This window comes from Cetorhinus maximus, chromosome 6 (genome assembly GCF_964194155.1).
Source record: "Cetorhinus maximus chromosome 6, sCetMax3.hap1.1, whole genome shotgun sequence".
Taxonomy (NCBI): domain Eukaryota; kingdom Metazoa; phylum Chordata; class Chondrichthyes; order Lamniformes; family Cetorhinidae; genus Cetorhinus; species Cetorhinus maximus.
The window spans coordinates 45,301,477-45,324,005 of NC_135884.1; positions in this window are offsets into that span (position 1 = coordinate 45,301,477).

Sequence of the window (22,529 nt, forward strand, 5' to 3'; positions counted from 1 at the left end):
AATTTCTATCTGTCACTTATTTCCCTCTTTCACAGTTTTTTTGTGCTATTTCCTAGCCAAGGAAGCAGAGTTTGATTTGTCACTGTAACCAGTTACTTGGTCTATGAAAGTGTTAACTATTTACTTTAGATTCAGTCTATAATATTCAAAGACTAGTGGGAACCTTGTTCCAAAGAATATGTGTTTAGTCAAGTTGCAGAATAACCTAAAATACAAGAAGAAGTGAAAATACAAAGGGTATACTTATAGCATAGTCAATTAAACACAGATGCAATTTGTTACCACCACATGATTCAGACTTAAATAGCCTTGTTACCATTTAAGCATGTCCAGTTTTTCTCCGAGAACTAGACTTATTTTCCATAAATATATTAAAATGCACATCATAATTTTCTTTTTCACTTGCCTGGGAGCCATCTATTCTATTACCTCATCTGAGAAAACATACACATGATCTGATCTCCCAAGCCTCCTTAAAATCATCCTATAAAACATAAAGTAACAAAAATGCCTTCTTTACTTGGAATGCCCTGAGGGACATGCTTAACAGACAACCTACCAATTAAACTGTGAGGTTTATATAGAAAGCTTTATTCTAAATGAAAGTTTTATTCTAAAGTGGAAACTATTTTCTAAAATGCAAAAGCACTTTGCTTACAGAAAATGACTCACTTTCTAGGTTTCCTTCCAATGTGTAAAGAAATAGTTCATAATAAAATAACACCTCTTCCCAATGATCCAACTTGGAATAAGAACTCACCACTTGAGAGTCATGGGAGTGACTTTGTAATCCAACATTTTATGAAAAAATATTTATTGGCATACCAACCACTATTCATTGCAGATCATTCTTAATGCAATCAATTAACACCTGTAACCCATTAGATTTGTATCTAGTTGCTTCATCAAACTGGATATATTAATTGCAGTATATAATGCATACAGATAATGAGAATCATTACAAACAAAGCAATTTATTAGATAATGCATTGTAATGATGGAATTAATAATAAAGCCAAATGAAGAATGTGAATCTAGGGTTCCCACAGAAATGAGTTTGATATCTGTACATCAGAAGCTCCTGTATTTAAAGAGTTCCTTGGATCTATTGCAGAAGAGCTGGGGAACAACATCACCTTTCAAAACATTTCACAGAAATTCAGTTATATATATGTTGTTAATGAGCAAACCTATTCAAGTTGCAAAAACTTCTATTACATGACCAAAAATCTGCACCAATTGGAGTCATTAACCATCTTGAGTACGGAGACCTTAATATATTAATGGAAATAATGGGACCTCCAGTGACCTACAGCCAAGTTGGAATAGAATATGTTATAATTGAAAATAACCTGGAGAATAAGAGGAGAGAAGGACAAAAAAAAACATTAAAGTCAATGGGAGGAAAATCAATCGGGGTGTATAACAAGCAGATTACCTGCTGTCAGCAGTTTTCAACTCCACCAAAGTGAAAAGAATCTCCACTAGGGTCAGAGGTTGGGAATTCTGCAGCATGTAACTCACCTCCTGGCTTCCTAAAACCTGTCCACCATCTGAAGGGCACAAATCAGTATTATGGTGGAATACTTCTCACTTTCCTGGATGAGTGCCGTTTCAAAGACACTTAAGAAGCTCGACTCCATCCAGAACAAAGCAACCTGTTTGATTGGCACCCCATTCACTACATTAAATATTCACACCCTCTATCACCACTGCACAGTAGCAGCAGTGTGAACCATTTACACGATGCACTATAACAACTTGCCAAGGCTTCTTCGATAGCACAATCCAAACCCACTAACACAAAAGCAAAATATGGCAGGTGCTGGGAATCTGAAAAAGAAGAAGAAAGTGCTGGAAATACTCGGCAGGTCAGGCAGCATTCATGGAGAGAAAAGCAGTCAATGTTTCAGGTTTGTGAACTCGCATCAGAAAAGGGTTCTGATGAAAGGTCACAGACCTGAAATGTTAACTATATTTTTCTCTCCACATATGCTCCCTGACCTGCTGAGTATTTCCAGTTATTTCTGCATCTTCTGTTTTTATTCCAAACCCACAACCTATATTGCCTAGAACATTGCATGGGAGCACCTACACCTGCAAGTTCCCCTCCAAGTCACTCACTGTCCTGAGTTGGAGCTATCGCACTGTTCTTTCAATGTCACTGGGTCAAAAACCTGGAACTCCCTTCCTAACAGCACAGTGCACCACATGGGTTGCAAAGGTTCAAGAAGACAGCTCACCCCACCTTCTCAAGGGCACTGAGGTTAGGCAACAAATTCTGGCCTTACCAGCAAAGCCCATATTACATGAATAAATTTTTAAAAAATCACTTGGATTTGTCTCCAGCTGGGGCTATGCATTTATATAAAAAATGGAGTCATCTCAAATAATTTTCAGTGTTTGAATTATACACCACACGCATGACAGTAGAATATAAGGGGCATACATCATGTAAAATTGGGTTTGGGAAGTTTGAATGGAAGAAACTGAGAATTATTTTATTCAAGTAATCCTGATGAAAAATTATCCACGGTTACTGCGCGCAAACTATAGACTACTTATTAAGTTTTGAGGAAAATAAAACAAAACTATCATAATGAAGAGAATCATAACAGCGATTTATTTTTCCCCAAAGAAGGATCTTTTCCTGTACAGATATGATAGATTTTCTCTCCCAGATGATTGAAAGTTTCACATAGGATACTTCCTAGTTTAGTTGGTTGCTCTATCTATATAAATCCTGCTCTCATGGACAACATCATCACTCCTAAAGATATATAGCGTTAAAGTGAGAAGATATTTCCAAAAAGAAAATGAAATGCTGAGTTAAACAGGTTTATCCCTGTGGGCGCAATTTTCCAGTTCCAAGGTTGGTGGGTTTAGTGACGGGTGGGGAGGGGGAGGGAGGGTGGGTGCGGAACGCAGTGGGAGCTAAAAAAATCGGTTTCATGTTGGTGCGAAATGACGGTGGGAACATGCCCATCATGGCGGGTCAGCGTTCCCGCCACAGGCCGGTGTGAAGCCATTTTGCATCCCATTAATAGGATGCAAGTGAAGGCCCGACACCCCCCAACCCCCCCGGCCCCGTCCAATTATCCGCACTGCCAGCTGGATATCATGGCGGTCTGGAGCACGTCCAGACCAACGGAAGGAGGCCTGGGGCAGCTTGTGAACGTCGGAAGATGGAGGCCTCCAGTGACCGAACCCTGGAACACCACATGCAGCAGCGGGTGGGTGGAGCATCAACCACATGGATCTTTTCACCCTAGGAGCTTCCAGGAGGTGGATCTTCAAGCTGCAGGTGCATGATCGTAGGGTGGTGATGGTCTGTGCTATTGTGGGGGGGGGGGGGTTAGATTAGATGTGGAGGAGAGAAATGAAGAGGTGGGGGCCTACAGTGGAGCAGGGGAGGCTTGGGGTTGGTTGGGGAAAGAGAGATGTTGTGGGGGTCATTGAATGGGTGAAGTGGCATGGAGTGGGAGAATGGGAAGGGCCGTGGTGGAGTGCAGGTAAGTGGCCGGGTGTGCAGGTCTGAATGGGTATGGAGGGGGGTGGGGGGGAATGGGTGGGGGAGGTGCTTGCGCAGGTGAGAACGGGCATGGGGAGGTGTGCAGGTGTATATGGGCATGGGGAGGTGTGTAGGTGTGAACGGGCTTGGGGAGGTGTGCAGGTGTAAACGGGCATGGGGAGGTGTGTAGGTGTGAACGGGCACGGGGAGGTGTGTAGGTGTGAACAGGCACGGGGAGGTGTGTAGGTGTGAATGGGCACGGGGAGGTGTGCAGGTGTTAACGGGCACGGGGAGGCGTGTAGGTGTGAATGGGCATGGGGAGGTGTGTAGTCGTGAATGGGCATGGGGAGGTGTGTAGGTGTGAATGGGAATGGGGAGGTGTGTAGGTGTGAATGGGCATGGGGAGGTGTGTAGGTGTGAATGGGCCTGGGGAGGTGTGTAGGTGTGAATGGGTATGGGGAGGTGTGTAGGTGTGAATGTGCATGGGGAGGTGTGTAGGTGTGAATGGGTATGGGGAGGTGTGTAGGTGTGAATGGGCATGGGGAGTGTGTAGGTGTGAATGGGCATGGGGAGGTGTGTAGGTGTGGATGGGTATGGGGAGGTGTGTAGGTGTGAATGCGCATGGGGAGGTGTGTAAGTGTGAATGGGTATGGGGAGGTGTGTAGGCATGAATGGGTATGGGGAGGTGTGTAGGTGTGAATGGGCATGGGGAGGTGTGCAGATGTGAACGGGCATGGGGATGTATAGGTGTGAACGAGTGTGGGGAGGTGTGCTGGTGTGAACAGGTATGGGGGAAAGAGGGCAAAGGGGTTCAGGGGAGGGGTCCGTGGTGTCAACTGATGAGGCCTGGGGGCACACTGAGGGAATTGTTGGTAGGAAGGGATTTTGGGTGTTAAAGAGAGCAGTGGGAGCTGGTAGGATGGGAGGGTGAGGGATTGGTGATGATGGGTGAAGGTGCGCTGAGAGTTGTTGGAGAGGATATGGAAGTAAAAGTGGATTCAGTATAAGGGGGGCATGTCTATTGTAATGGGGGTTGGCTTATCGGGAAGGTTCACCTGTGCGGGATGGAGGAATATTTGGGGTGGGGGCTGTTAAAGGGTAACTGTGGGAAGCTCAAATGCTACACCATGGGGGTCGGGGCAGGGTGTGGTAAATGGTTATGGGTGTAGGTTATAGGGTAGGGGTACAAGTATTTGACTGCACCTTAAATGTAACATGAACCAAGGCTGCTCACAACTATCCAGAGTCTCGTGGTGGAGACCTCCAAATGCTGCATGAGATCTGGGTCATCGGGGGTGGGCAGGGATGCAGATCATCTCAACTGGACAACTGAAGGGGAACCCCAGCATGTAATAGTTACTATGCTAGGGCATTGGAACAGATGAGAGTGTGAAGGGCAAAGGATCAGCTTGCAGGGGAAGCTTCTGGCATATGGTTCGCAAGGGCCCTGGCAAATACCTTCACCTCTCTGCACATGCATGATTCTGGGAGACATTGACTCAGCCTGGGGTGTCCCTCTGAAAATGGTGGGGAGGGGCACACAGGCTTAAGGGCTACAAATCGCAAATAAAGCTCATCAGACCTCATTAAAGTGGAAGTGCACTCTATTTATAAAAGTGTCATAACATTGACAATCAGTGCAACTCTGCAACCACATGTGAAATGAAATCTTTTTAATCTTGTGATTCCTACCACTTCTTTGCATGAGGTATCGTTGGGTGGTGATGGTCTGTGCTGAGGGCATGGATTAGATGTGGAGGAGAGGAATGAAGAGGTGGGGTTCTACAATGGGGCAGGGGAGGGTTGGGGGTGGTAGGGGGAAAAGAGATGCTGTGGAGGTCATGGAATGGGTGAGGTGGTATGGAGCGGGAAAGTGAGAAGGGCTGTGGTGGAGCACAGGCGGGGATCCCAGACATCTGCAGCAGGAGTGGAGGCAGCCTGCTAACCAGTTTGCCCTGCCGTCCTCTGGAGACCGGGGGCCTGGAGGGCCCCAGCTTACTTTGGCTGTCATGTTGTGGGGCAGCTGCTCCCTCTGCGGTCACAGGCAAGGAGCTGGATACCCTCAGAGAGCCCTGAGTGGAGGTCCCAGGGTGTCCAACAGTTGCTTCTCCTCCCTTTGGGTGCCTGAGGGCCTCAGCCTGACTCCTTGAGCAGGGACACCTGGAGGGTGGACGAGGTGCCTTGTCTCCTCTCGCATAGCCACTGCGAAAGTTCCCCCATGGCTACAGTGATGGAGTGCAGATCTGCATGCATTCCTCGCAGAAACTGTGTGTTCTGCTGGACCAGGTTCTCCATGGTGTCTGCCACCATCCCCATGGAGACCCGATGCGCGCACATATCGGCACCGCTTCATCAGAGAGCCGGCGGACAGACTCCTCCACCTCATGTGCCACTCTGTTGAGGGCCTCTGACACCTCTGCCTGATGTTCCCCTGCCTCTCGCAGCTTCCCCAGCATCCCGGACACAGTCGATCCCAGAGGCTTGTCATCTGATTTGGACATCATAGCTGCCTCTTTCCCGGTGGTCCTCCGAGTGCTGGTGAGCTTGGCTGACTCTGCCTTCTCCTGCTGTGGACATGTGTCCATGCGGTGACCACCAGAATGTGAGACCCTGCCTGAACTACATTTAGTACCTACTGAGGTGTGTGTCTCTGGGATGGTCGAGGGTACAGGTGACTGCTGTGATGCCTCTAAGGGTGCACGTTCTTCCTCCTCCCCAATGTCCTTGTCCTCGGTGGGCTGGATGAACTGCTGGACAGGGCTTCTTTTTCTTCCCTCCCTCTTCCTGCTGGCACCTGTAAGTGAGAGAGGGGAGAGAACGAGTGACTGCATGAGCTGCCTTCAACATGAAGGAACACATGACCCTTAGCTTTTTATGTGACTACATTATGCATGGATCCTTACTGGATGGAGGCAGCCCACCGACCTCTCCATCCGCACAGGCTCAGTCTGGCTCTGTCTCTGCCAGCTGGGCTGCCCGCTCCTCGAAGTCTGTGAGTCTGGCCCCCTCCGTCTTCTCTCTCTCCCCTGTTGTGCCTCAACTTTGCCTGCACAAAGAGAGAAGATGGGGTTGAGATCAATTGGGTTTCATGTATCTTTCTCATGTTTCCAGTCTCACAAATAACCCACTGGATTGTGTGCCATGCGATTGATGCACTGCAGGTTTTCCAGAAGAGTTCTGGGGCAGCTCCCTCCAGAGCGGTGAGCCCATGCAGATAGAATGCTCGCAGAGCCATGTCATTAGCAGTGCTTGCTGGTGCCTTCAATGCCTAATGCCCTTCCCACCCCACCTCCCGCCAGCCCCCACCACGCCTTCTGCCCCCACCCCAGACGGCATCTGAGCTCTCTGTGTGGAAGGGTCAGGAACCCACAGTGGCCTCTTCACCTGCAGACTAGATGCACTGCAGTAGGGTTATGAGGCATCATTTTATCATGTTGAGTGATTATGGGATGCACAGATGGTGCCCTTGCCACTGAGGCCCATGTTCCCTCTACCATTTAGTGAGCTGTTGAGGCTTCCCTTACCTTGGCGGAGGGAATGAGGTCATTCATCTATTTCCAGCATTGCAGGGCAGTCTTCTGGTGGAGACTGTGGGCTCTGACCTCCCTGGAGACTTGCTCCCATGCTGGGTTGGTCAGATGGCTCGGCCTCCTCCTTCAATCCTCGGGGTAGAGGACGCCCCTCCTGGCCTCCACTGCATTAAGCAGCACTTTGAGGGAAGTGTTGCTGACATTGGGGGCCGGAGCTCACTGGGATCAGCAGCCCATCTCCGCCTTCAACCGTGGCTATGCAACAACGAAGTTGATGTCCGGGCATCTTTCAAATGTGGAACTGTGATATGACAGTGAGGCACGTGCCATCCAGCCCGCCCCATCGCGCGATACATTGGTTAAACCCCCGACTGTATAATTAATTAGGTCAGCATTGCAGGTTTTGCAGCGAATTCCCTTCAGCCTCTGTGGCGGGAAACACTCCTGGTGCCTGTTCCTGCCACGGGACTCAGGCCTGAAATGGAAAATTCTGCCCTCAGCATGGGAAAACCTGCCTGACAGTAAAATTCCCTCTTTACATCAGATCTTCCATATAGGGATACCCATGGACAGGCCTCCAAAGTAGTTCTTCTAAGGCCCATGACATAAACAGAGTGTTTTGCCTATGGTTTATTTTTCTTTCACTTCTTCATGGTATTTCTTAATTTAAATTAGGTTTCTTTAAAAACATCATACTTAAATGGAAGTCACACATTTGTTTAAATAAATTCATATTGGGATGAAAATAAAAACACATGCATTACACAGCTCCTTGAATAAATCACTATTATTTATCTTTGGAGTAGAGAAATTTAATTTAAGATGTTAACCTTGGAGATTTAAGGGCTGAATAGAAAGTTACAAGTTTAGAGATCTGTTGAGATTCCCTCTCCCTGTCTCCAGTGTAGTGCAAAAATAGTTAGCTTTTTTGGAAAAAGGAAGCTAAAGAACTAATGCTCCGAAACCCGGGAAAGAATCAGCAAAGAAATATACAGTAGAACAGGTTTCACTTTTAATCAGAGCTAAGGGTTACTGCTTTTAATTGCTAACAATCTTTGAGAAGCTGAAGTTGTTCTCCTTGGAGCAAAGGAAATTGAGGGAAGATTTGATAGAGGGAGACAAGATTATGAGAGTTTAAGTGAGAAAAGCTGTTCCCAATTGTTGGTGGTTGAAGAACCGGGGGACACAGATTTAAGGTTTTGGGCAAGAGGTGTGATGGGGGCGTTTTGGGGTGGGATGTGAGGAAGAACTTTTTTTATTCAACAAGCTATGACCTAGAACTCGCTGCCAATGAGGGTGGTGGAAGGGAAGACGATAAAAGGAAATTGGATGGGTAGTTGAGAGATATAGGCTTACAGAGCTAGGGGATAGAGCAGGGGAATGGGACTGATTGGATTGCTCTACAGAGAACCAGCATGGACTTGATAGGCTGAATGGCCTCCTTATCTGCTTTTATGACTCTATGGGGGAATTTAATGCCATCGTCCAAGCCAGGTTTGGTGGTTGTGGGCATTAAATCTAGCGGGAGGGTGGTGGGTGGGGACTCCGACACGTTCCCTCCTCTATCCCAGTTAAGCCCATGGTGGGAAAGACTGTGGACAGCCTTCGGCCCTGCTGCCAAATGAGGCCCTTAAGTGGGCAATTAATGTCCACCTAAAGGCCTCATCCCGCTGCTGTTGGCATTAACCCAATGCAGGGCTGTTAATGGGCTCTTGGGGGGGTGGGGGTGGGGTGGGGTGGTGGGGGGGGAGCTGGCGGGGGGTGGGGGGTTGCTTGCTCAAAGGCACTCAGTGCCTGAACGAGGGACCCAGCATTTGGAAGGGGGACCTGCTGAGAGCCACCCCCCTGCCCTTGCTGCCAGCCACCCTTCCCACTCTCCCGCAACCCCCACCCCGCGACTCCCCTCCTGCCATCATTAACCTCTGGCCTGGAATCTGGCAATGATCCTAGGCCTCAGGTAGATGTCGTACTAGCAGAAGCCATTGCCTTCTCAGTGGCGCTACTGTTCAATAGAACTGCTAGCCTCTGATTGGCTGGCAGCTTTCGGCTGGTGGGGGCTTTAGCCTTGATCCTGAAGAAGGCCTGCTACTGTCCAATCAAGTGCCTGAGTGGTACTTAATTCGGCAGGCCTTCCTAAAAAAGGTGACTTGGGGGTCTTTCAGGCTCTTCAATTGGCTGCCCAGATCCCTCTCACCTCCATTAAGTACCCCCCTAAATAGTCAAGATGACCACAGAAGAAGAAAGCAAAATATTGCAGATGCAGGGAATCCGAGACAAAAAACAACAAAATGCTGGGAAAACACAGCAGGTCATCAGCATCTGTGGAGAGAATAGAAACCTTCACCTTCAAGGAATGGACCCTTCTTCAAAACTGAAATATATGAGTCAGGCAGGTATATTAATAGAATCAGTGATGGTGAGAGAGAAGGTAAATATAGAAACACTGACGAACGCAGAAATAATCTTTTTAATAATTGCTGTTTCAAATGAAATGGTCTACTATTTGTCTCTTATAGAAAACCAAAAAAGGCTCCAAAGGCTGAGCTTTTTTTTTTACAAACATAATTGAATTGCTCTAATGCATTTAAAATATTGGACATTTTCTCAAAATTAGAAGCTTTGGGGTGTGAGGAAACCTTTGCAAGATGATGAACTGATTGAGATAGGGCTATTCAAAGTGATTTTCACAAAGGAATTTGGGTGTAAGAAGAAAGGCTACATGATACTTAAGGATATGTGCCAATAAATGATTGATGGCTCTAGTTTGAAACTTGGTAATTAATCAATGATTGGATAAAAGCAATTTTGTTTTCCCAAGTTAAAAACGTGATATTGAATGCTGTTGCTAGCTTAATTTGGTGTGACGTGACTATTGATAATATTAAATTCAAATTCATTGGTAAAAGGATGGGCTTAATCTGTGGCCACAGTATGAGAGTTCCATTCATGAATCATACAATGAGAGCGTGAGCATCCAGTGATGTGGCAATGCTTTTGCAAATGTCAGCTAATGTGAATATGTAGATCTTGAATGCTGCAAGTTCGAGAAGGCACTGTGGATAAGCTAAAATACCTCAGAAGAGTCTGCCTTTGTTAAATTATTTGACTGAGCAGATAATGTAACGTATATAGAACCTCCTTCACTTTGTATTGCACAAAATATCAGCAGAATGTAGTTGAGAATAAGTAATTGTGTTGATAACTGACTCTGACAGCTTGTATGTGTATTAATTGTATCTATTTAATAGCACAAACGTGGGTGAAAAATCTATCCTTGGAATTCAGATAGTGGATTTGGTTTTCTAGGACTATTTATCACAGTTCGTCCTGAGATACAGGAATATTTCCAGAGGACAGGGGAATTGCAAAAGTTGCAAAAAGGATGTAAGGATAAACCCAGCAACTACAGGCCAGTCAGTTTAGGCTCAGTGATGGAAAAGCTTTTAGACAGAATAATCCAGGACAAAATTAACAGTTACTTGGAAAGGTGTAGATTAATTAAGGAAGGCCAGTCTTGATTTGTTGAAGACAAATCATGTTTAACTAACATGAATGAGTTTTTTTAATGAGGTAACAGAAAGGATTAATGAGAGGTAAACTGACCTAGTATCCACCATGGGCAGACCTCAAAACCCATGCTGAGATAAAGTTCCAAGTGTCTATTACAGACTTTTAAAAAAAAAACCTCTCATTCATAAAAACCTATTTATTAAATTTACTTTCCTTCAACTACATTATCCCTTACAACAACAAACATTTCATTCAATTGCATAATCCCTCACAAAACAAGCATTGGAATTCATAGTCCCAGTTCAAAGAGGTCACAACCACTTGGAGCTGTCAACCAAACTGTAAATGGCAGGCTCCCCACTGTGATAATGAACAGCTGTGAAATCAGTCATGCAGCACTAATCCAGTAATGGAAGCCCTAAGACTTATGTCAACAGACAGAGTGAAATAGCAAGCAATCATTTTTAAAACACTCCAGTTTTTTTTTCAAAGAGTTAAAAGGCAGGGGTTTTAAATGCATTAACAGCTTGACATCTCCCCTTGACAGTTCATCTTGATGCTTTTGACAGTTGTTTATGACAGTTACAATGAGCTTCATAGTTCCAATAAGTTTATGTATTTTCATGCCTACTTTTAGATCCCAAAGGGCACCTGACCTCAAGGGCACCTTACTTCCCCAAAAGGGCACCTGACCTCTCTCAAAGATGTCCCGGGACCATATCCAAAGGGGCACCTTACCTCTCTAAAAGGGTCCTTTGGCTATTCAAACAACTCCACAAGGTTCAGGCCTGCTCCTGCCAGGGCTAATCATACATGTTGGGTTTCAGATACCTCTCACACCAAAATCACACATGGTGGGATGTGTCTGCTAATTTCCATGGGCAGCTGCCTCTGTGAAATCTGCATGTGCAAATCCTGACCTGGACCCATTCCTGAGGCTCTCCATTATGGCAAAAATCTAGCCCTACATCTCTCAAGGGAGACAGTTATTGACCTCTGTGCCTGTGGAGACAGTGGTGTAGTGGTAATGTCACTAGGCTTGTAATCTAGCGACCTGCCTAATTTCCTGGGGATATGGGTTCAAATCCCACTGCAGCCTGGTAGAACTTAATTTCAATGAATTAAAAGTATCTGGAATTGGAAGCTAGTCTCAGTAATAGTGCCATGAAGCTATTATTGATTGTTGTAAAAAGCATCTGGAGAAGGAAATCCTCTGTCCTTAACCAGTCTGGCCTACATGTGACTCCAGACAGACAGCAATTTGGCTGATTCTTAACTGCCCTCTGAAATGACCTAGCAAACCATTCAGTTCTACCAAACAATTACAGGAAAGTCATTAACTCAGGCACCAGAAATGACAACGGCATATCTTTTCCTGTCAACCCTGCGAAGTCCGCCTTACCAACATCTGGGGGCTTATTCAAAAAATGGAAGAGCTGTCCCACAGACTAATCAATCAAGAGCCTAACGAAATCATACTCACAAAATCATATCTTACAACCAATGTCCTAGACATCACCATCACCATACCAGGGTATGTCCTGTCACACTGGCAGGACAGACCCAGTAGAGTTGGCATCGCAGTGGTTTACATTTGGGAGGGAGTTGCCCTGTGAGTGCTCAACATTGACTCCAGGCCACTTGCAGTCTCATGGCATCAGATCAAACATGGGCAAGGAAACCTCTTATTGATTACCCTTACTGCCCTTCCTCAGCTGATGAATCAGTAGTACTCCATGTTGAACACCAACATATCTGCCAGACTGGGCCTTTGCCGGTGATGAGGGAACCAACAAGAGGGAAAAACTGACTAAACCTTGTTTTCACCAATCTGATGAATCTATCCATGATATTATAGGGAGGAATGACCACCGCACAATTCTTGTGAAGACAAAGTCCCATCTTCACACTGAGCAAACCCTCCACCATGTTGTGTGGCACCGCTACTATGCCACATGTGTCCCCATGATGACCTGGCCACTCAGGCTTGTCATTGTGCAGAACTCATAGCAGATCACATGACTTTCTTCATCTGCAGGTATGTTGGGCTTGCGCTGCCCCATGGCCTTTCATGACCATAGTGGGTATCCTCTGGCAGCCCCAGGCCTGGAGGTCTCCAGGCACTGAGGGCACTCCTGCACCAGTACAGAAACCTCCTCTGTGGCCACTACTGCTGGAGGAGTTTGTATAACTAGCAGAGGGTTTGGGGAATCCCTGACAACCCTCACGGTGCCTGGAGCGGAACACTCAAGTGTGTCAGGCTACGATTCCTCTGGCCTCTCTGTGTACAATGGCACTTCCCTGCTTCCCTTGAATGGAGGTGCACCTGGAGAGGTGTCTCTCACTGTCAACTGCTGCAGTGAGGTCATGGTGTCAGTGATGGTCTGCGGGTTAGTGCTAGCAGAAGCCAACAACTGAGTGGCCTCCTGGACCTGCCTTTCCATGGTGGATGCCAACTTCTCCATGGAGGAGGCAATATGTTCACTCACCTGTGACATGGCAGAGGTCATGGCTTAGATGGACATCTCCATCACCCATGCATGTCTACTCAGAGCCTCAGGCAGCTCTGCCAGATTCGCCCCTGTTTGTCTCTGCAAATCCAGCAGGGTGAGTATGGTGTTCGTCAGAAGCCCTTCAGCGGCTTGAGGTGCAGCCTGGGCCTGATCTCCAACTGTCAGTGGCCTCAGCTGTCAAAGCCTCCATCATCTGCAACTACATACGTGTGAGGTTCTCACCAGAGTGTGACCCAGAGCGGAATCAATGTGCCTTTTAAATATACTGCCAGCTCCTGCTCTGCCATCAGGCGATGTGAGCTTTCCTGACTTCAAACCCACCGCACTGTGTCCCTGGAAGATTTCTTCAGGAAGTAGGCAATTCAGGAGAATACGTGTCAGGGTTTTCCCTGCTCTGAACAAGAGGAATTTGGCGGGCCATTTGTGTCACCGACGTTAATTGGCCTGCTGCCACACTCCCGCGCCAGATTCCTGATGACTTCCAGGTGACGGTGGACCCGCTTCAGGTACATAAAATTCTGCCCATAGTCTGTGCCTTCATAAAATAATGCAGTCTGAATAACCAGCCCAGAAGGTTAAATGATGATGACTTTCTGTTGATGCCAAGTGGAATACCATCAGGGATGAGCACAAAATATTTATAAACAGTATTGCTGAAGACAGGAATTTGGAGCAACAAAGGGAGTTGCCACCAATAATCGCAACATGTGCAATAGGCATGCAAACAGTTACATTTCAGTTTTGTATCTAGCTAAAGCAGGAAAGATGTCATGCTATCTTTGTCTTCGGTGAGAGCTATAATAAATCCTAAACCTAGTCAATGTTTACGGCCTTAACGATGGACTCCCTTCCTTCACCTTCTCCAATGATATATACAAGAGCAAGGCACCCATGAACGGACACGTATTCCTGCGTCATGATATTAATAACATACAATTGTGGTGAATTTTGTAAATACCTATGGTGATGTTCCCATAAGATTTCCAATTAGCATTGATATCAAGAATGAGAAATATCAAATAAATCTGGGCTCATCAATGTTGAGGACCAGAAACTATACTTTGAGAAGAACAAACATCCAGATGTATTAAGATTTCGACTATTTTCTAAACAAGAGAAAGTAAATTTAATCAAATTAGTTGCCATTTTTTTTTGTGTTGTGCAACATTTAAATAGATTTCTTGTAAGGAAACTATTTAAGCTTTCTCTTACTTTGAGAGACCAGTGATTTTCTGTCCTTTAATTAGGTGGTTAACACATTAACATTCCATGTAATGATTTGAAGAATTAGACTCGCTAAAAAGTCTGAGTAATTTGTACAATAACAATTGGCAGTGTGCAGAATTCATTAATTGTGTGAACAGAAGATAAAGCAAGAACCAGCACTACAAAAGAAAAATGGGCAATAGAATCAGTGAAATGGTTTGGTGTCAAGTCAAGAAAATGAAAATCAAGACAAATGCAGAAGATAAAGGGCATGTGGTGGGAAGAGAAAGCTGGAGAGAATCCAACAATATGCTGACCATCATGACATGCAAAGATTTTTGAAGACACCGGGACCATCAATAGACTGAGGTCAAATGGACAAAATCCCCTTTGTTCATTGGATGGTGTTTCTTTTCTTAAGGATGACAATGCCATCTGGCAACACTGGAAAGAACATTTTGAACAGCTCCTCAACCAGGAATTTACAGTGGTAGCAGATACCCTGTACCACGTGGCGGAATCGATAAGTGAACCACCATCAATAGGAGAACTGCAACAGGCAATCAAATGGATGAAAAACAGCAAAGCCTATGGTCCTGATGGGATTCCAGTTGAGGTCTTCATAGCTGGTGGGCTTTATCTCATATTAAGACTTTATGCATTATTCTAAGGATTTGGAGGTAAAAGACCCCCCCCCTCCACCCCTTGACTTCAGGAATACAACAATTCTAACTATATTGAAGAAGGGAGATAAATCATGCGGTGGAAGTAATCGAGGTATTTCCGTCTTTCCATAGAGGGGAAATTTCTGACATACATTCTCTTGAATCACCTACTTCCTGTGACTGAGAAAATCCTCTTGGAGGCTTTAGACCTTCCAGAGGAACCTCTGAAATGGTCTTTGTTGCCAGACAAATCCAAGAAAAATGTTGAGAACAACACCAGGAATTCTCATTGCATTCATCAACTTGACTCAGTAAATTGTGAGACTCAGTGGATTGTGCTCCAAAGTTTTGGATGCCTAAGAAACTTCATCACAATTCTATAATTGCTTCACTGCAACTGTTTTGAGTTGGAATCTGAAACAAACTCCTTCAAAATGCTGACCGGCTTCAAACAAGGCTGCGTGATAGCCGCCATACTATTTACAATCCATTTGACAATGGCTATTCACCTCATCAAAGATTAACTGCCCTCTGATGTCAGTATTAAATACCACTTGGATGGAAATCCCTTTAACCTCAGTCGCTTCCGTGTCAAAACTAAACTGACCAGCATAGATATACTTGATCTACATTTGAAGATGATTGCAGTGCGTTGCCCACTCTGCACCAGATTTTCAAGCCCCTCTTGAGACCTTCAATTCCACATTCAGGAAACTTGGCTGTCCTTGAATGTTGCTGAAATAAAACTTATATATCAACTGTTATAGAGTTGATTTTCCAGGCAGCTTTTCATAGTGGACACATTTAACTTTATTTACAAGATAGTAGCAGCAACTACACGCGTGCATCAAGTTCCATAACTAACGAAGAACTCTCCTCTAGAAGTTCTCTGCGCTGCTAACACATTGGTTTACACAGATCATGTGATCTTACATCACAGGATTATTCTTAAAGCTACAGTTCTACGTTTATCAAAACTATAGTTACTACAGCAACTTACATCTGGTCAGTCAAATATCCCACCCCCATATACATCTCAAAAGGCCACCATTAACAGCATCAGATCATCTGCACCACCTCTACAAACAATGGCAGTGAGTGCTTGACAGTAAAGACCTCTGCAAGTCAACAGAAGACCTAGGCCTGAATTTTCCTCCTGGCCTGCTTGCTGGATCGGCTGGCTGGGAAGCAAATGTAAAGTCCATTCCCGCCCAACACCGGCAGCTGACAGCAATCACGTGATGGCCAACTAACAGCATGAAATTTCACTCACTAAGAGGCCAGCGCTATCGGGAGGGTGGGAACAGGGCGCACTCCTCCATGAAGCCAGCTGCGAGTGGGGTTTAAAAGGACACCAGGAAGGATGCTGGGAAGGCTGAGACAACAGATTTGGGACTTAGTGCATTTGCAGGACCCTCTTCAGAAACAGTTAATTTCTGCTATCCTGCAGACCAATTTGTGAAGGGATTTGTGACATGGCGGACAGAGGACAAAGCCAAGCAAGTAGAAAAATAAATGTCCACACACAAACATCTCCTCGTTACCCCATTGAGTGCTTGTGGGCCCTCCTGCAGGCAGTCAGTGATTGACGGGAGATACTGCTGCCAGGTGACGGCAAGAGGAAGCCTCCACATCTAACCAAGAAAGCCTGGGCAGAGGTGGAGCTAATAGTGAGCAGCTGTGGACTTGTGCCTCGGACCTGGGTGCAGTGTCGGAAGAGGGTGAATGACTTTCTCCGTTCTGCAAGTGTGAGTAAGGAAGCCCATTTGCATTTTGAATGAATGTATGTGCACATGCATTAGGTGGGGCTAAAAGGTGTTATACCATTGGCTCCAGACGCAAAGGACCCCGTGCCCAGCAAGGCTGTTTAGGGTCAGGTAGGATGACAGGCACGCCTAGAAGGGAGAAGTCCTGTAATATGTTGGGCACATGGACCAGCGATGTTGGGGAGGAGCATGTATACCTCAGCCATCTGGAATAGGAACTCATGAATGTGCCCGTCTTCACAAGAGAAGGGGCAGCACAGTGCGCTGGAACGCAGCTGTACAGGTGATGGAGTCCCAAATCTAGCAGTGCTGATGCCAATGGAAGAGGGCATTTTAGAGTTGGCATCCAAGCAGTGGACGCGATCTGCTGGTTGAGGAGAGGCAGGGATTTTTGAGGAGGGTGAGAGTGAAAGGGGTACACTTTCGATGGGTGGGACTTCAGAAATGGAGGGCTCAGGGGCAAGGTGTGTAAAGTTATCGTCACTGTTCCTCTGTATTCTTGCATCAGTTTCTGTTGGAATCACAGCAGCAGCTACTTACTCTGCTTCTTTAATGCTCATTATACTCACTGCTGTTTTTCATCCATCAGATGGATCATTATCCAGAGCAATTGAGGATCCAGATGGTCCACCATTGGAGGAGGAGGGGCCTTCAGATGCTGTTGTGTCACATCCTCGCTCTGCACCTTGTACCACTTCAGATACTGGCACTTCGGTAGAGTTGAGCACATCAGTACAGACGGTAGCATATAGGAGCGGAGTAGGCCATTAGGCCCTTCAAGTCTGCAATGCCATTCAGTAAGATCATGGCTGATCTGATTGTAATCTCCTGCCTATCCCTGATAACCTTTCACCCCTTGTTTATCAAGAATCTGTCCAGCTCTGCCTTAAAAATATTCAAGGATTCTGCTTCCACCACCTTTTGAGGAAGAGAGATCCAAAGACTCACGACCCTCTGAGAGCAAAAAATTCTCTTCATCTCTGTCTTAAATGGGCGACCCCTTATTTTTAAACAGTGACCCCTAGCTCTAGATTCTCCCAAAAGAGGAAGCATCCTCTCCACAACCACCCTGTCAAGATCCCTCAGGATCTTAAAGGTTTCAATCAAGTCATCTCTTACTCTTCTAAACTCCAGTAGATATAAGTCTAGCCTGTCCAACCTTTCCTCATAAGACAACCTGCCCATTGCTGGTGTTAACCTAGTAAACCTTCTCTGAATTGTTTCTAATGCAGTTACATCCTCCCTTAAATAAGGAGATCAATACTGTACACAATACTCCAGATGAGGTCTCACCTGTGCCCTGTATAACTAACTGAAGCCTAACTTCCCTGCTTTTATATTCAATTCCCCTTGCAATAAACAATAACATTCTATTGGCCTTCCTAATTACTAGCTGTACCTACATCACCAGCCTTCTGTGATTCACACACTAGGACACCCAGATCCTTCTGAATCTCAGAGCTCTTCAGTCTTTCACCATTCAGATAATAAGCTTCTTTTTTATTCTTCCTGCCAAAATGGACAATTTCATATTTGCCCACATTGTACTCCACTTTCCAAATCTTTGCCCACTCACATTCACCTGAGCAGCTGTCAGAGACTGTGAGTTTCCAGGCCCCTGAAGTCAGAGGAGTGTTGGAGACCAGGAAGATGCTGATCCTCAGGCAGATGACAAGCCTCTGGAGTCATCCATCAGGCGGCAAATGCTAGGTGTCCAGCTGGAGGTTTGTGGAGATCTGGCGGCACTTGCTGAAGGTTTACGTGCCCTGGTCCATACAATGGAGGAGCCCATGCGGGATCACCCTCCTCTGAACACACAGCATCTTCCATAGAGAGATTGGTGACTCTCATGGAGCACCAGCTCCAGCAGTTCAATCAAGGGTTTCTGGAGTTGCATTCAGACCTGCAAATCCACACACTGGCAATGACCTCAGCAGGGCATTGCCAGTGTGAGAGATGGATGAGGTACCTGATGTCTCTGCTAGCTGCTTGTCCATCCATGGTGAGCAGGGAGGTCAAAGCAAAGCTCATGTTGACGGATGGGTGGCAGCTCTCTGCATCTGGGGGCTCCTCTAAGGGCACTCCTGATGGTGACAGCAGCTCCCCCATCCCTCTGCCAGTGACAGTATTGTCTGAAGAATCCGTGATGACTGAGGAGTGCCCTGCCACTGTGTCGGACTCTCCACCTGGCCACACCCCCACAGCCTCCAGCAACCAGAGGATGACTGTCAAGGTCACCCAGGCAAATGGTGCATCTGAGTCAGGAGCCTGCCTCCAATGCAGCTGCCAGCGACGGGGGAGCACGAAGATGTAGCACTTTTAAACGGTTTGAGAAATCACAGCAAACACAGAAGGGCAATCACGGGTAAAATCTTTAGCTGTGTGACTTGTGTATTGTTGTTCTAAATCACTTTATTAAATTTATATTTCATTTCACATGTTCCTCTGATATGAGTGCCTTTAAGATTGGAGGCCTGCAACTCAATCCCAAAAAGTAATTGAGCATACTTATTCTTTTCCAGAGGATGCACAGGTGAAAGAGGGTGTCAGGAGGGGTTCATGAGCTCTGAGCGATTATGTAACTGCAGCTTCTCAGGATGTAGACTGTTGTTAGGCAGCCTAATGGGAGCTCCTTTGAATGAGAGCTTCCCTGGTCTCCCTGGCTGTCAAAATTTGCTGCCCTCCTGGCTTCTCAACATGGTTCTGTGGCTGTGCAGGTTCATCCTCGGAGTCAGTGTTCGATTCATACTCAAACATTTGTGGCTGTACATCCCAGTCTAGCTCCTCCATCTGATCTCCCCGAGAGAGATCCAGATTGTGCAGGGCACAGCATACAACAACAAAGAGCGAAATGCCTTCTGGTGCATATTGAAGAGATCCCCAGAACAGTTCAGGCAATGGAACCTCATTTTGAGCAGCCCAATTGTCCTCTTGTTTATGGCCTCCAGGGAACCGTGGCTTCTGTTATACTGCTCTTTGGGGGGCGGTGGGGGGGGTTGCGGGGGTGTTGGAGGATGTTTTATAGGTGTCATCAGCTATCTTTTCAGAGGGTATCCTTTATCCCCCATCAGCTGGCCATCCAAGTGTGTGGGAGGCTGAAAAGCCTTGGCGCCTGCTGGAGAATATAAAAGTCATGGCAACTCCCAAATACCTTGCCCAAAGCTGGAGGGTCTGCTGATGATGATCGCACACAAGCTGGGCGTTAAGCGAGTGGAAGTCTTTACGATTCACAAAGGCTCCCGTCTCTGCAGCAGGTGCTTTGATCACCACATGGGTGAAATCAATGTCACCCTGAACTCTTGGGGAGCCTGTAATAGCTGTAAATCCTCTTGCACGCTCTGCTTGGCTATCCTCATCTGTTCTGAAATGGATGAGGTCATTCATCCTCCTGGAGAGTGTGTCCGTGACAAGCTTTATGCGGTTGTGTGCTGCAGATTGTGACATACTGCAGAGATCCCCTACAGGACCCTGGAAGGATCCTGAAGCATAAAAATTGAGAGCATCAGTCACTTCTAGTGCCACAGGCATTGCATGTTCCCCAACACAGTTGGATGCAATCTCAGGGCCAACTATTTCATAGATGGAAGTTACTGTCTGCCTTGAGAGACGGATCTTTCTTCTGTACTGCACCTCCATCATGTCTAGATAGTTGGATTTTGCTCTGTATACTCTTACAGCATAGTAATGGCATCTCTGCTGGCCCCTTCTCCCTTGCAAGCCTCTCTCCAGAATGCCCAACAACCCCTTCAGGGTGTGCTGCTTGCTCTTGTGGGCGCACATGCTAATGATGTCTCCAGCCAGCTGGCCTCCTCTCCTTTCTTCTCCTCTCCACCTCCTTTGAGGAATAGCCTCCACCTGACGCAACAATCCCCATTTTTAAACTATTGGATTGCTGAGGTGCAGATTAACAATGCCATGGCCAGTCTGTAAATGGCTCTTTAAGGATAGAAGCCGCGTTACCTCAAAAAATATGAGCTATATGGTTCACAGAACAATCAAGAAAGTCCAAACTTACACAAGAAATGTTTACTCCTGCCTCCACACTCTTTGCTCCATCCTCAGCCTTATACAGGAAAGCCCCGCCGCTTGTGGGGGTTACATATCCGTGAAATTGCGAACATGCTTTATAATGGGAGTAAATTGGGTGGGTTCTAGCCATCGCAAAAATACTTGCCTACTGTGCATCTGAACTTTGCTCTTCCAGGTGTGGAAACCTCTCCTACTCTTTGCATATCTCTCCTGAGCAGTGACATCCCTCCAATTCACAGCCTAAATGTAAAAAAAAAGCATGTCCTTGAATTCAGTCATCACAAACAAAAACTCCACCATCACAACATGCAACTAGAGTCTTACTTTTAGCTGCTATATAATTGTGCCAGCATGTTTCAGTACTTAGCAGCTTGGTTTTGAGCTTATTCACACTTTGTAAAGAAGCTCGATGCACTTTTAACCCTTTCATCCAAACAAATCTATATTTCTGTTTCAGCAAATTAAAACCTGTAACACATTAACCTATGAAGTAGCTCACCAGCTGTCTGCCCATCCCCTCCCCCCCATTGTCCCCTAAATCTATACAGTATTGTGTTCTTAAATTTGACACTATCTAGGAAGTCAAACCCTTGCTTTTAGGCTCTTTCCCTCAGTTGTAGTCCCTTGAAGATGATAAACAGGTATTTTAAAATGAACCTCAATAGAAACCATTCCAATTTCTGTAGATATTTCGGGACTAAAACTGCGGATGGGTGAAGATTTTGGGCCACAATTTGTGATCGGGTCTACAAACCCTTTCACCTGGGTAAACAAATTCATGAAAGAAGAGGTCATGAATGGCAGGAATTTACTTGTATCCCGCCCTGGATTTAGAAAGTACTAACTGTGAGTTCCTTGCCTGCCCATCCAACCGTTAAAACACACAGGCTGCTTAAAATTGCAGTGCATGCCCTTTTCATCGGATGAATTGCCCCTTTAATTGGCATTGGGTGGGCTGCTGACATTCAGCCATGACTGCCCACTGAAATACCATGATGTGATATGATGACATCGGGAACCTCTCCCAACTTCATTATGTTTTATTTCACGGTGTGTGGGGAGTACTTCTGCAGCATTAAATTCTGCCCCTAGCATACAGAGCTGTTTAATTGTTAGCCAAGCCGATATCACCTGTTTTAAACTATCACTCGAAGTCAAAATTACCCCCAGAGAGTTCATGAAGTGAGTAGCTGAGTCATACAGGATAACTGACTAGATTTGGTTCCTGTTCTGTGCTGGATCAGTTGATCTTTGGTAAAAGAGTGCTACAGTTAGCTTCATACTTATTCATAATGTTTATATTTTGGTTATTTTTAATTAGAAAATCTAGCTGTCAAATAAAACCAAAAAACACTTTAAAGGTATATTCCTGAAAAGAGAGAAGAACATGAACATTCAACTAGAAACTCTAATCTCAAGCTGTGATATCTGTGACTCTTTTTGATAGGAAGATGAAAATGTGCATCCTGCAGCTTGATGGCTGCCAACCAGTCTTCTTGTTTAACAGCCTTTGTTACAATGCCTACACGAGTCATCTTGAATTTGTCAGATTAGAGTGATTATGCGAATCATAAAAGGCCTCTAGCTGATTTTGGCCAAATACATTGCTGCATGGGAAGTGGGCGGCAGCTGCTGTAAGTGACCTGAGCAGACTGATGCCCTGAAGCACATGGAAGATTCAGTGGACAATGTGGTCTTTTATGACAGAGCTCCAACTGTAATGTGCACCTCGAGGATGTTGGCATACGTGAAAGATTGAGACTTTGGAATTTTATCATGTTACAAGTTAAGGAAATACC